The sequence below is a fragment of the Acomys minous genome (genome assembly GCF_964271855.1).
Source record: "Acomys minous genome assembly, chromosome: 7".
NCBI classification, from domain to species: domain Eukaryota; kingdom Metazoa; phylum Chordata; class Mammalia; order Rodentia; family Muridae; genus Acomys; species Acomys minous.
This window is the reverse complement of record NC_140488.1, coordinates 4,542,764-4,555,582: the sequence shown is the minus strand read 5'-3', so window position 1 is coordinate 4,555,582 and position 12,819 is coordinate 4,542,764. Positions and strand designations below refer to the sequence as shown.

Here is a 12,819-nt window from a genome sequence, read left to right as displayed (position 1 = left end):
GATCAGCTACATCTATGTAGGAGGCCAAGGTCCAGTCTGTGCGTGGTCCTTGGGTGGTACTTCAGTCTTCCTAAGACCTGTGGGCCCTGGTTAGTTGGCTCTGTTGATCTTCTTGTGGAGCTCCTGTCTCCTCCCTTCTATCTTTCCCTCCACTTTTCCACAAGCCTCCCTGCGCTTCACCCAATGTTTGGCTGCGAGTCTCAGCATCTGCTTCAATCTGCTGCTGGGTAGAGTCTCCCAGAGGACAACTCCACTAGTCTCCTGTCGGCAAGCATAGTAGAATATACTTAATAGTGTTAGGGGTTGGCTTTCTCCCATGGAGTGGGCCTCAGGTTGGGCCAGGCATTGGTGGGACATTCCCTCAACCTCTGCTTTATTTTTATTCCTGCACATCTTATAGGCAGGGTAAATTTTGGATTGAAGTTTTTGTGGGTGAGTTGATGTTCCCCTTCTTTTACCAGGAATCTTGTCTAGTTACAGGGTGGCGTATTTAGTCTCTGTGACCACTGCTACTGGAAGTATCCACCAGTGTCACCCCCATATCCTCCCGGGAGCCTCCCCGTCTTAAGTCTCCAGCTTGTCACAGAGATGCCCCCACCCACAGTTTCTCTTCTCTCTGCAAGCCCTCTGTCCTCCAGACCCCAGTCTCCCCAGGTCTGGTATCCACCCTCATTTCTCTTCCTGCTCCCTCTGTTCAACAACTTCCATTATGTTTAAAAATTTTTTTAGACAGCATGATTTTATTGAAATGTCTTAGTATATGTCACAGGATCTCAAACTTTTCTAGTCTCTAAAACCAGGGCAAGCACTACAAAGAGTATATTCCTGAATTGAGTCGACATTGTAATTAACAAAGAAAAACTTAGCATATGAATATCTATCAGTTGACTAATAAAATTTAGGTTGTGGCTAAACAACTTTGGTATATTCACATTTTCCTGGTTCCCCCTTTTTGCCTAGCTACACGCCTAACATACCTTCATTTCATAGAACACAGCTGATCTATTGGGTGACTCTCCTTATATTTCTTTACCACAAGCAGCAAGGAACAAGAAAGTCCTGGGTTTAGGCTGCTCATGAGGCAACCTTTGCCATTTCGGCTAAACTGAAACCATCAAATATGTGAAATCTCTATTGCCACTGTATAAGGCTCAGTCTAGTCTAATTAACTCATAAAGGCATTCAGAGGTGCTTTAAAATACTAACTCAGGACAAGCAAAGACAGAAACTATCATTTCTCAATTCTGAGGACAGCCATGTAGATTTTTATAGCAGGGTTTTAAATTCAAAGACCATTATTTGAAGATCCACTATACACATTAAGCTTTAAATATCTTAGGTAAAATGATTACCAAGTGGATTTTGCCATGTCGGTGCTTTGGGACATGCACACACATAGATCAAGCTATCTCCATATGGGTGTGCACAGGGATGTCTTCATTCAGCATAGGCATAAGACCCAGGAAATACAGATGTCACACATTTACCAAAAATAACAGTTGCATAGTGTCAAATAGGGTTTGATACATGTCTAGTCAAGACAGAGCTGAACATCCCAGGTGATGGGATTGCTTTCTTCAGAACAGTTACAAATACGGTACTGTCAAAATACCTGTGATACCCTAAATGATACTTTGTAACTTTGCTTTGACTTCCACTGCTCTGAAGGCTGATTCTAGAGTGCAAGTTGAGCATGCTACTCAGATGGGTACGATTTTTCTTTTCTTTCTTTTCTTTCTTTCTTTCTTTCTTTCTTTCTTTCTTTCTTTCTTTCTTTCTTTCTTTTTTGGCTGTGTAGCCTTGGCTGTCCTTGAACTCACAGTGATCCACCTGCCTCTGCCTGCCAAGTGCTGGGATTAAAGGTGTGCGCCATCATGCCCGGCTGGGTAAGAGCACTGTCTGCTCTTCCAAAGGTCCTGAATTCAATTCCCAGCCACATAGTAGCTCACCGCCATCTAAAACATGATCTGATGCCCTCTTCTGGCCTGTGGGAGTATGATTTTTTTACCTGCAGAATTTAGGGCTGGGAATTCATCTACCAGTTTTAAGATTCAGCAAGTGGTAGACATTTTTCTTTTTAAGCACTTCTAAGCTTTAAGTACCCAGGCAAATCCTCTTCTTTAGGAGCAGAAAAATTTGACAGGTTGCCCACCAACATGTGTGCACAGTCAGCCAATGGGTGGCCTTTGCCACTCTCAATGATGCCAACCCCCTCTTTTTTTTATGGTGCAGTCTCAGCTCTCTACCCCAGGCTGAGCTGGAACTCAAACCTGTGGTAATGTACCTGCTTCGGTTTTCTGAGAGCTGGGATTACAGATATGAACTTCCTACACACCTTGTTAAAAGAGCATTTTATTAAGGATGCCATCAGTAGCCAGGCAGTGGTGGCACACATCTTTAATCCCAGCACTCGGGAGGCAAAGGCAGGCAGATCACTGTGAGTTCAAGGCCAACCTGGTCTACAAAGTGAGTTCAGGACAGCCAAGGCTACACAGAGAGACCCTGTCTCAAAACCACCCCACACACACACAAAAAAAAAAAAAAAAAGAAAAGAAAAGAAAGAAAGAAAGAAAGAAAGAAAGAAAGAAAGAAAGAATGCCATCAGTGAAATTGTTCTTCACAATGATTTTTGGACCATTTTTTGAAGATTATTTCATGGGAAGAACTATTTACTTTTGTATCTGTTGTTTTGCAGGCACCTACCATCTACATTTTAATAGCTTTAGAGAGGATAACCAGCCATTAGAGATTTCGTACTTCTGATTACACAGGACTAAGGAACATTTAACTTAAGCTCATTAAGCAGTGTTTGAATAAGTACATTTGGTATTATTCTTAAAACTTCCATATTTATGTGAAAAAAAAACAAAATAATGATCAGTCTAAAAATATGTGTGGGAATTGGAAGGAGTCTTTCTTTTTTGGTGGACAAGGAACAATTACAAGAAGAAATTATTGGGAAGAATGCAAAGTAAAGGCTATTGCTAAAGTCTGAGAATAAGATGATAGGACATGAGCTGCCTCCTAAAGAGCAATTCCCCTGGGATAGACAAAGATGCGCATCAATGTGGCCATCAACTCATTGACTACATCCTGAAGTGGCACCCAAATCACAGTGATCACTGATCATAGTTTGGGAGTTTCAGATAAGTTAACAATTATGATATATCCCTAAAGTGGCAATTAAAATGATACAGTCTTATATTGTTTTCAATATATTTAATATCAACTTAGACAAGTCAATATGTGAGTGACATCTTAGGCTCAATAAAATTCAGTCCCAATTAAGGGCGATAATAAAATAAGCCCATTCTTAGTGTTTTGGCTATTTGTATTTGACAGTCTTGAAGAAGACATCTTTCTTATCTTGGTGCATTTAAGTTTCTGAATGTAAATCTCTCTCCATCACATACTGTCATTATCAACTTAGAACACCTATCTAGACCTAAAAACATCTTAACCCCTAAACAACTACGCTTCATTGTAAAACTAAGCTACCTGGTCTTCAACTCCCTCAGAGACTTGAGAAGGAGTAAACTTGATTATAACATTTATATAATTCCTGATTGTGTCACGGTTCTTCTTGCCATAGGTAATCTATTGTATATATGTGTAATAATATAAATGTATATGTACAAAAATAAAAGAGTTAAATATAAAAAATTAAAATAAACCCAGTTCTCATTAACAAAAAACACAGAAATTCGAAATGCATGATAGCATAAATTTTCCAAGATTCACTCTGAAGCAAAGGGTATTTAGGATTTTCCCCAAATATCCAAATATCATTATATATTTACACAGAAGGCTTTCATCTGAAGTCACCTTTGGCAACTTCCAAATAAATGTATGATGAATTTCCTCAGTGAAATTTTAGTTGTTTCCTCAAAACACTAAAAAGGATTGAAGGAAACTATTATTTCTCATTGACATCAGCTCACTTAAAGAGCAAACAACCACCACCTTTCTCTGGCCTCAGCCCCAAACTGGAAAGAAGTTAGTCTTGAGCATTAGAAGGATAGACAAGGGATCTCAGAGTGTACATAGATCAAATTTGCTGAGTCCTAACGCTAAAACAGCAGGCAAACAAAGAGGGTGAGGAGAAGTGAGAGGAGGCTTGCTCCACCTTCAGTATCCCAATGGGGACTAGAGTGGGACGCGGCTAAACAGGTCAGACTCCCCATTTGGGTTCTTCAAATGGCCTCAGCCAGGATCACTAAAACGTCAATCACCTGAAGCTTGGGGCAATGTTTCATTTTGTCCTCTTGTGGAACTGTGTTGGTGACAACGATAGCTTCAAAGGCAGCATTATTTATTCTGGAAATAGCTGGCCCAGAGAAGATTCCATGGGTAAGGATAGCATAAACTTTGGTGGCACCCGCTGAGAGCAACTTATCTGCAGCATGGCAGATGGTACCACACGTGTCAGCCATGTCGTCTACCAGGATGGCCACACGGTTCTTCACATCACCCACCAGGACCATCCGGTCCACTTCATTTGCTTTCTTTCTCTCCTTGTGAATCAAAGCAAACTCCACATTCAGCCTGTCTGCAATCGACGTAACCCTTTTGGCTCCTCCAGCATCCGGAGAAACGATGATACAGTTTCTCCATTCGGTGATGTTCTCCCGAATCTACTGAAGAACTGCAGGCTCCGCGTAGAAGTTATCCACAGGTATATCAAAAGTATCCATGGATCTGAGAGGCATGTAGGTCCACGGTGATGATGCGATCAGCCCCAGCGACCGACAGCATGTTGGCCACCAGTTTAGCAGAAATCGAGTCACAACTCTTATCCTTCTTATCTTGCCGGGCGATCGGGAAGCAGGGTAGCACAGCAGTTACCCTGGCTGAGGATGCTACCTCGCACGTGTTGATCATAATGAAGCTCCATCAGGCTGTTGTTAATCTCTCCACAGCTGCCCTGGATGATGTAGACATCCTCCCCTCTCACACTTTCGTCAATCTCAACGCTGGTCTCCCGGTTGCTGAGCTTCGTGGTGACCACCTTGGCCAGATCCAGGCCCAGGCAATCGGCCACACGCTGCGACAGGTGCAGGTGAGAACTCCCGTTGAAAAGCACCATGTTGGGCATGGTGACACTCAGGAAATGAGGGGTACACTAGGAAGGCGACGCAGACTGCTGCTACTGTTGTTGCTGCTTGCAGTGGCCCCTGTTGCTAGTGAAGCTCCATTATTTCCCCTTCTGAGTGAGATGTAAGCATCCCCCTTGGGTCCTTCTTGTTACTTATCTTCTTTGAGTCTGAATTGTAGTATGGTTATCTTTACTTTATGCCTAAAGACTGCTTATAAGTGAGTACACCATGTGTGTCTTTCTGGGTCTGGGTTACCTCACTCTAGATGATCTTTTCTTATATTTTTGGTTGTGAGCCTAGCCTTTAATGGCTGAGCTATTTCTCCACTTCGGACGATCTTTTCTAGTTCCATCCATTTGCCAAGTACCCTTCTCTAAGTGTCTTTTTTTCCTGTTTAATTCATGCCAGCTGGTTTCTGGCTCCACTTCTTGACCTAGGGTTAACTTTATTTACTCCTGTTTTCTGAAATCTTTTATATTGAAGGTGTGTACTTGGGCTGAGCCACACACCACAACCACCTGTCTAAAGTAAACCGAAAGCTCTTGGGTTAATGGTGTGTGGTAAGGCTGAGCCATTCCACAACTAGAAATAAGTTTTCACAGTTCACACTCTTGGGGTTCACAATGGGATCAAATATCAGACAACAGAGAAAGACCCTCTTGCTGGATGAAATGCCACTAGCTAGTATTTTACCATGTCATTTATCAAGACGTTGCCTTAGAGTGCCATCTGTTGGCCTGTCCCTCCAACTTCACTGTGAATTAAAGGTGAAGGGTGAGAGCAAAGGAAGTGAGCAGCATCTTTCACTGAAGGCACTCCCTCATGCTTAGGGAGGAGTAGAAGTGAGGATGCTTCGCCTTCTGGGTGGAGAACTTGGGAGGCATTTCTTCTCCATTCCATCCAGGTTCTTCCCCTTTATTTCTTGGCTCCATGGTTTCTGCTGAGAAGCCTCCCTTTTTCTACCAACTTTAGTCATATTGATATAGAATCATTTTTCTTTCTTTCTTTCTTTCTTTCTTTCTTTCTTTCTTTCTTTCTAATGCTTCTAAGATAATTTTCTTTTCTTTTCAGACTTTGATGTGGTTTGGCTGTGGATGTATTTGGGTTTAATCTTCTGATTCGGAATGTGTCAGCTTATGTCTTTTGTCAAAATTTGTATGTTTTTCTCGGCTTGTCCCATGTAGTGTGTTTTGTGTTTCTGCCCTCGGCTTCTAGAGACCCTATGTCAGAAACACTGGTTTTTTTTCTCTACACTCTCATGGGCCTCTGATGCTCTCTGTTCTGTGTTTTATGGTGTGTGCAAGCATGCAATCATATTTTATGGTAGATCCTTTAGTGTGGAATGACTAGGGTTTTGAGGTATACATTGGGATTTTTAAGACACTGCCAAACTTTTTTCAAACTACTACGTGTGCTGTTTTCATAGTATATTTTCTTTGGTTCTTTATTCTGCTTATTCATTTCAGCAATCTGATCTTTAATTAAATTTATTTTTTCATTGGGTTCTTTGCATGTCCCATTACTTCATGAGACATTGTTCATTTAGGTTATTTTTTCTACAAAAAAGGTTTTGTTATCCTTTTGTGTGTGAATGTTTTGCCTGCATATATGTATACTCACTACATGCCTGCAGTACCCACAGAAGCAAGAAAGAGAGTGTCAGATTCCTTGTAACTGGAGCCACAGGCTGTTGTGAGCAGCCAGGTGGCTGCTGGGAAGCAAGCGTGGGTCGTCTGGAAGAGCAATGGACGCTGTTAACCACCGAGCCATCTCTGTTGCCCCAAGTTTTACTTTCTTTACAGTGAGTTTTTTTTTTAATTGTTTAGTGAAGCCATTTTATGACAGGTAATGCTAATAAGCATCATCAGCACAGACGCTGCAGTTTTTTGGGTGGTAAAGGTGACTTTCTGCTGAAATCTGCCCATGCTCATATTGCTTGTCTCAGTATCATGCTTGAGCTTTGTTGTAGCTGGAATCTTGTGGTACCACCACATCAGAGGAAGGAGGAGAGGCGTTACCACATGAGTGGATGGTGGGTCTGTATCTTCAGCCCTCTTCCTACTTGGCTTCCGTGAATCCCTCAGTCTCCAGGGAAACTTTGTGTGATTTTTGGTCAAGGATGGCATTTGGGATCCTGAGCAGGACTTCATTGTTGCCTTCTGGTCTAGGAAGTTTGGTGATGCCTCATTGCTACCCTCTCCCACGTCGCCTGCTACAACATCTTGGCGGACTGGTCAAAGGCCAGCTGTCTGCTAAGGCTTCTAGGCACCATAGAGATGGGTCAGGGGCAAAGCATGATGATCTCAAAAACAGGACTAGAACCGCATCACGGTTGACACAGCTCTCCTCTGAAGACACCAAACGGAAATGACCTTCTGAACAGCCAGTGATCGGAACGGAGTTCATGACATCGTGGATCTTTGAGAGTTCTTGTGAGCTGTGTTTGGAAAGAGCGTTGAGCACTGCAGGCAGTTTTTACAGATCTAGTAGGCTAGCTGAGGGCAGCCCTGAATCTTTAGCCCTATCCAGGAGAACAAGGCAGCATTGAAAAATCGGGGAGGGCTGTGAGTGATCTCCTGGGGCATTAGCAGCAGATTCATTTACCCCCACTTGGCAGGAAACCAAGAGGTCGTGGGTAGAGAAACCCAGGGAACAGGAACACAATGGGACCCAGCACCGGGCCCAAGGGAGTCAGTACTGGAATGCATGAGTGAGGTGCACGGACAGGTCCATAAAGCGCAGCAGCCAAGCTCTCTGTTCCTCTCTGAGCCTCCATGACTTGGCCAGTCCTGCTGGGCTGCCTGGCACCATGCACAGCAAAATCCTGGGCCCAACCCAAATTCTGGCACAGAAGAAATGTTTAGAAGAGAGCTGTTTTTCATGGCTTCTGGCTGCAGAAACACACTCATCCATTCACCGGTGTAGGCTGCTAGAGCTAGGAGCAGACTTGAGAGGAAGACCCCAGGCCTTTGAGATCCTGAGGGGGCTGTCTTGACAGCAGGAGGCAAGGGAGCTGGAAGTCCTTGGCAGGAAGCTCATGAGTTTGACAGCCCCTGCTTCAGAGGCCTGGAATAAGGACCAGGCAGCCCGGGATGGCGGAGGAAGCATAAGCCAGAGAGCTGGAGAGGGGGTAGTTAGAGCCACCAGAGGCCGTAGCTAAAGGGCACACACCTTGTTCCTCGATTAGTGACTACCTGAAGTGTGCATGCGCATGTACACACACACACACACACACACACACACACACACCCCCCACTTTCTGATCTTGTTCACAGAGTGGACAGTTGCACTCCAAATTGAGACCTTTCACTGGACACCAAGTCCACACAACATCTCTGGCCCCCACGTGAGGTCAGACGTGTCCAGCCCACCCATTCTTGCCAGAGAGGGCATCAACATGGCAAAGAGCCAGGCCCCCAAACTGGACTTATACCCAGCACTGCTTCCCACACCTAGTCTCCTCCCTTCCAAGCCAGGAGCCAAAGGACCCTAAACGGCTACCACCAGCTTCTAAAGGAAAAGAAGCCCTTCCTCCCTGCTGGCACTTTGAGTGTGCATACAAAGCCAGGTTGAAAAATGTCTTCATAGAAAGGCGTCAGTGAACAGGAAGGCTTTGAGCTGGCCAGAAGAGGTTGCTGAAAACAGTTCCAACCAGCAAGGGACTCCAGTGCTCAGGCACAGAAAGCAAAAGAAACGGAGGCTCTGGGCATGGAGCAGTACCAGGTAGGATTTTTCAACCCACATGGTCCCTGAGCAGTTCAGCCTGAACTGCTGGTAGAGAAGTTTCCTGCTTCCCCCTCTGGGAGGAGGTGATGGAGTTCCAGGCAGGTGGCATCAGGCTGCCTCTGGGCAAGGAGGGAAAACATGGCTTAGTGTACACAGGCTTGTTGTTAGGGAACAGAAGCAGAGGTGAAGGTCACCACAGATAAAAACACCTGCAGCTGGAGCGCAACCAAGCAACCTTCACGGGTCCTTAGCAACAGCCTGGCAGCCGAGCCATGCAGACCGTAAAGACAAACAGAGGGACAGGGGCTTCCTGCACGTGCCGGATATTGCAAAGGGAGGCAGAAATCAGCCCCTCGAACCAGCACCTGCCGAACCCTCTTAAGTGTTGCCATGCCAAGGTGTGTTCAGGGACACAGCCCTGAGCGGAGGCTCAGCGAGGAAAGCCACCATGGTCACTGATTCACTCCCATCCCTCCACAGGTCAGTCAGCAGAGCCACAGGTGGCCTTCAGAAGCTCAAGGCAGTTGATGTTTCTGAGAGAAACCTGAGGGAGCAGGCCCATCTTGAGCATGTCCTTGGGGCCAGGGCACAGCCTCCACTGGAGGAAGAGCGGAAAGCTCACAGACACAAGCGCTCTTTTCTTTTAAGGTTTATTCTACCTGAGCTTATGTGGTTTTGTGAGTGTATCTCACACGTGTGCTGGAGCCCTGGGGGCCAGCAGAGGGGTGGAGGGTGCCTGCAGTTGGATGTGCAGGTAGTTGTGAGCTGTCCGATGTGGGCGCTGAGCACTGAACCCAGGTCCTCTGGAAGAGCAGGAAGCTCTCAACAGTTGCGCCACATGGAGGGCTCTAGGTCCGAGCTTTCTTGTGAGTGGACAAGAGGCTTTCCCAGGCTACAGTTCCCTGTGCATTATGCTCCCCTTGTTCCCTGTGCACAGAGGGGTCTAGAGCAGTGAGCACCACCTCCAATTAGCCGGAGCCCCTGATTCTTATTTGCTGGAGGAGGCGCACATCCAGGCCTAGCAACCCCCAGATACACCTGGGAAAAGGCATTCTGGGAGCCTAGACTCTGGCACACCTGGCGATTGGGATCCGGGCACTTCACTAGCTTGCAGTTGCCTTGAGGAGAAAGATCTCCTTACAGGAGTGTGGGTGACTTCAAACAGCCTCACCAGTAAGAGTCCCACCCCAACAAGATGGCCACTTCCCCCCAAAGCTTTAAGGATGGAGTCTGCTCCCCTTCTCCATGCTCCAGTACCTCCTGAGACCACATGCAGCTGGTGACAAGAGGGGATGAGTGGCTCTAGTCTGAGGTGAGGATCAGGTGACCCCAGCCCCCACTCCTGTGAATGAATGCTAATGAGGCCAGCATTTGGAGAGTGTGCTTCAGACAAACAAGCACAGCTGTGCTGGCCAAGGTGCTAACAGCCCTGCTATGGCGGCCAGAGCACAGCATTCACAAAAGCCCTCTCCATCCCTGCCCTTCCCTGAGAGGCTTTAGAGGGATAGGTCAGGTTGGAAACAGAAACCCTTCCTGGGTTAGTGGTTGAGAGCAAAGGGAGGTGCCCAGCCCTCCCTTCCCTGCCTCCCCCCCCCACAAATAGAGTTTAAGGGTGACAGAGGGAGGGAGTCTGCTCCTTAGCGACAGTGATGTACTTCAAAAGATCTGATTAGGCATTTGCGTTTTAAACATTTGGTTTTAAGCTTGTGTTTTAAGAAGTGGGGAAATCTGTTGACTCGAACATTGGCGCGTTGGCGTCCCCTGGTGGATACTTTGGGAATCTCTGCTTTAGTGCACTGCTAGTTAGCAGTCCTGGGCTTGCCTGCTCCAAACCTTGTGCTGAGTTGGATCACTAGTGAATAGCCTGGGGAAAAGAAAGGTCTGGGCTCAGAAAGCAGCAGAGAAGAAACTGGGGAGACCTGGACAGAACGCAAGCGGAGTGAAAACCAGGACCGTTGAGAAGGTGATGTGGGACACTAGGTGTGTGAGGCCTTTTCCATGAGCTGCTCATCTCACACTCTATGTGACCCCATGTGTCAGCCAGGGCACTAGCTCTGCAAAGGTCAGGACTGGTGAGAGGCAGAGCCCCCAGCCTGCCTCCTAGTGTGCCGGTGGGTTCCACATGCACCTCTAAAGAAGCAAGGCAGTCAGACTCTGGTTGAGGTGCGATTCACTTTCATCTTCTGAAGCAAAGGGCAGCCTGAGTTTGTGGCCACTCAGGCCTGGCTGTGCCCACTCACAGTTTCCAGACAGCCAGAGAACAGAGTCCCATGGCTGCGTGGTGCATCTAGGCACAGCTGCTCCCGAGAAGGAACTCCATGTGCCCATCACTGAATGTCATCAGTTTTCACCTAATCACTCAATTTTGTTCATCTATCACTTTGTTTTGTGTTATTTAATGTTGAGATACAACACCATATAAATAATTATATTGGGTATCTTTATATCTTTAATATTTCTTTTAAAAAATATATTTTATTAATTTATTCATATTACATCTCAATTGTTATCCCATGCCTTGTATCCTTCCATTCCTCCCTCCCTCCCTCCCATTTTCCCCTCCCCTATGACTGTGACTGAGGGGGACCTCCTCCCCCTGTATATGCTCACAGGGTATCAAGTCTCTTCTAATGCTTTTGATACATAGCCTCATACCTCCCAGATAAACCTCAAACTTGCTTTGTAGTAGGTCCTGGCCTTGAACTCCTGGCTCGTCTGCTTCTACATTGAAATGCTCAGATTACAGGTGTGAACCGCACATACATCTTCTAAAAATTTCTGAACCTTGATCATTCAAATTGGGTACAATTGAGATAGGGTCTCAAGTATAGGTCACGGTAACCCTTCACATCAGCCCCCTGCCCCTATTTAATTGTTCCTAGTTCTGACATTACAATGTGAATTGCTATACCTGCCTTTATTTCCTCCCTCCTGCTACCTTCCTTTCTCCCTTCCTCTCTAGCTCCATTCCTCTGTCTGTCTGTCTGTCTGTCTGTCTGTCTGTCCTTCCTCTGTTCCTCATCCCTTTCTCTCTCTGTGTCTCTCTGTCTGTCTCTGTCTCTCTCTGTCTCTCTGTCTGTCTGTCTGTCTGTTTCTCTCTCTCCTCCCTCCATCTCCCCCTTTGTTCTGGCAGGCCCAGTGGTAGTAAAACAGGATCTCATGTAGCCCAGTCTGGCTGTGAGCTTGTTTTGAAGCTTATGTTGTCCTTGAGCTCCTGGTCATCATTTGCCCACTTCCCAAATGCTGAGATTACAATCGATGCCACTGTTGCCTGTATACCTACCTTCTACTTTATCCTTTTAAACATGGATGTTAATGCACTTACTCTTCCCTCTACTTCTCTTATTCTGTTCTTCTCAGCTTTCTGTCAGTTGTCACACAATCTGTGATCCCAAGAAAGCAGACTCTAAATCAATCAATGTATAGGTAATAGGAAGTGTCTGAGAGAGCTCTTAGAATCAACACTAGTGAAAGGCAAGGGGAGAATGGAGAAAAGGATGATGGGAAGAGATTGGGATTAGGCAAATGGAGAAGCAGTCTGCAATGTAATCCCCAAATAGCTTTCAGTCAACCCTGAAAGAGTTCTGAGGCAAAATGGCCTTTCAGAGATGTCTCAACTTGGGGTAAACAGCTGGACCTTTTGGCTCTAAGCTGAAACACTGGATGTGAGCTTCCTGAGAACAGACATGACTTTGATGAAGGGCACTGTCACCATACAAGGCACTGCCTGACAATGCTCAACAGCAGTAAAAAGTTTTCCAGCTGCTTTGCAAGGTGCCCCTGGGGCTGCAGGCACTAGTAACTGACAGGGCTGTGGGCGCTGATGTAGGTAGGAACCAGGAGGACTACTTTGAATACTTGTCTTTCCAGGAAGCAGGCTGGGCTCATGGTTTCAAACTGTTCACTATATGGTCACTTGGCCATATGTGTTTGGGCACAGCTTCATGGCACTAAGTTTGTAGTATAAGACAGGTGTCTAATTAGCAGTAGAAAAAAG

At 45.9% G+C, this 12,819-nt stretch overlaps 1 protein-coding gene and 1 pseudogene across 3 annotated transcripts in view; one reads left to right on the top strand and one right to left on the bottom strand.

Annotated features, from left to right (window-relative positions):
* Positions 1–4,131: 4,131 nt before the first annotated feature.
* On the bottom strand, positions 4,132–5,263 carry LOC311601593 (ribose-phosphate pyrophosphokinase 2-like; annotated as a pseudogene). The gene has a single exon. The product of its transcript is annotated as a ribose-phosphate pyrophosphokinase 2-like (transcript).
* The window catches only part of LOC311601594 (uncharacterized protein), a 286,148-nt gene continuing 278,264 nt past the window's right edge, over positions 4,936–12,819 (top strand). For both annotated transcript variants that reach the window (XM_084789121.1, XM_084789120.1), the window contains exon 1: positions 4,936–5,059. The gene's annotated coding sequence lies outside the window, so the exon portion shown is untranslated. The remainder of the gene's footprint in view (positions 5,060–12,819) is intronic.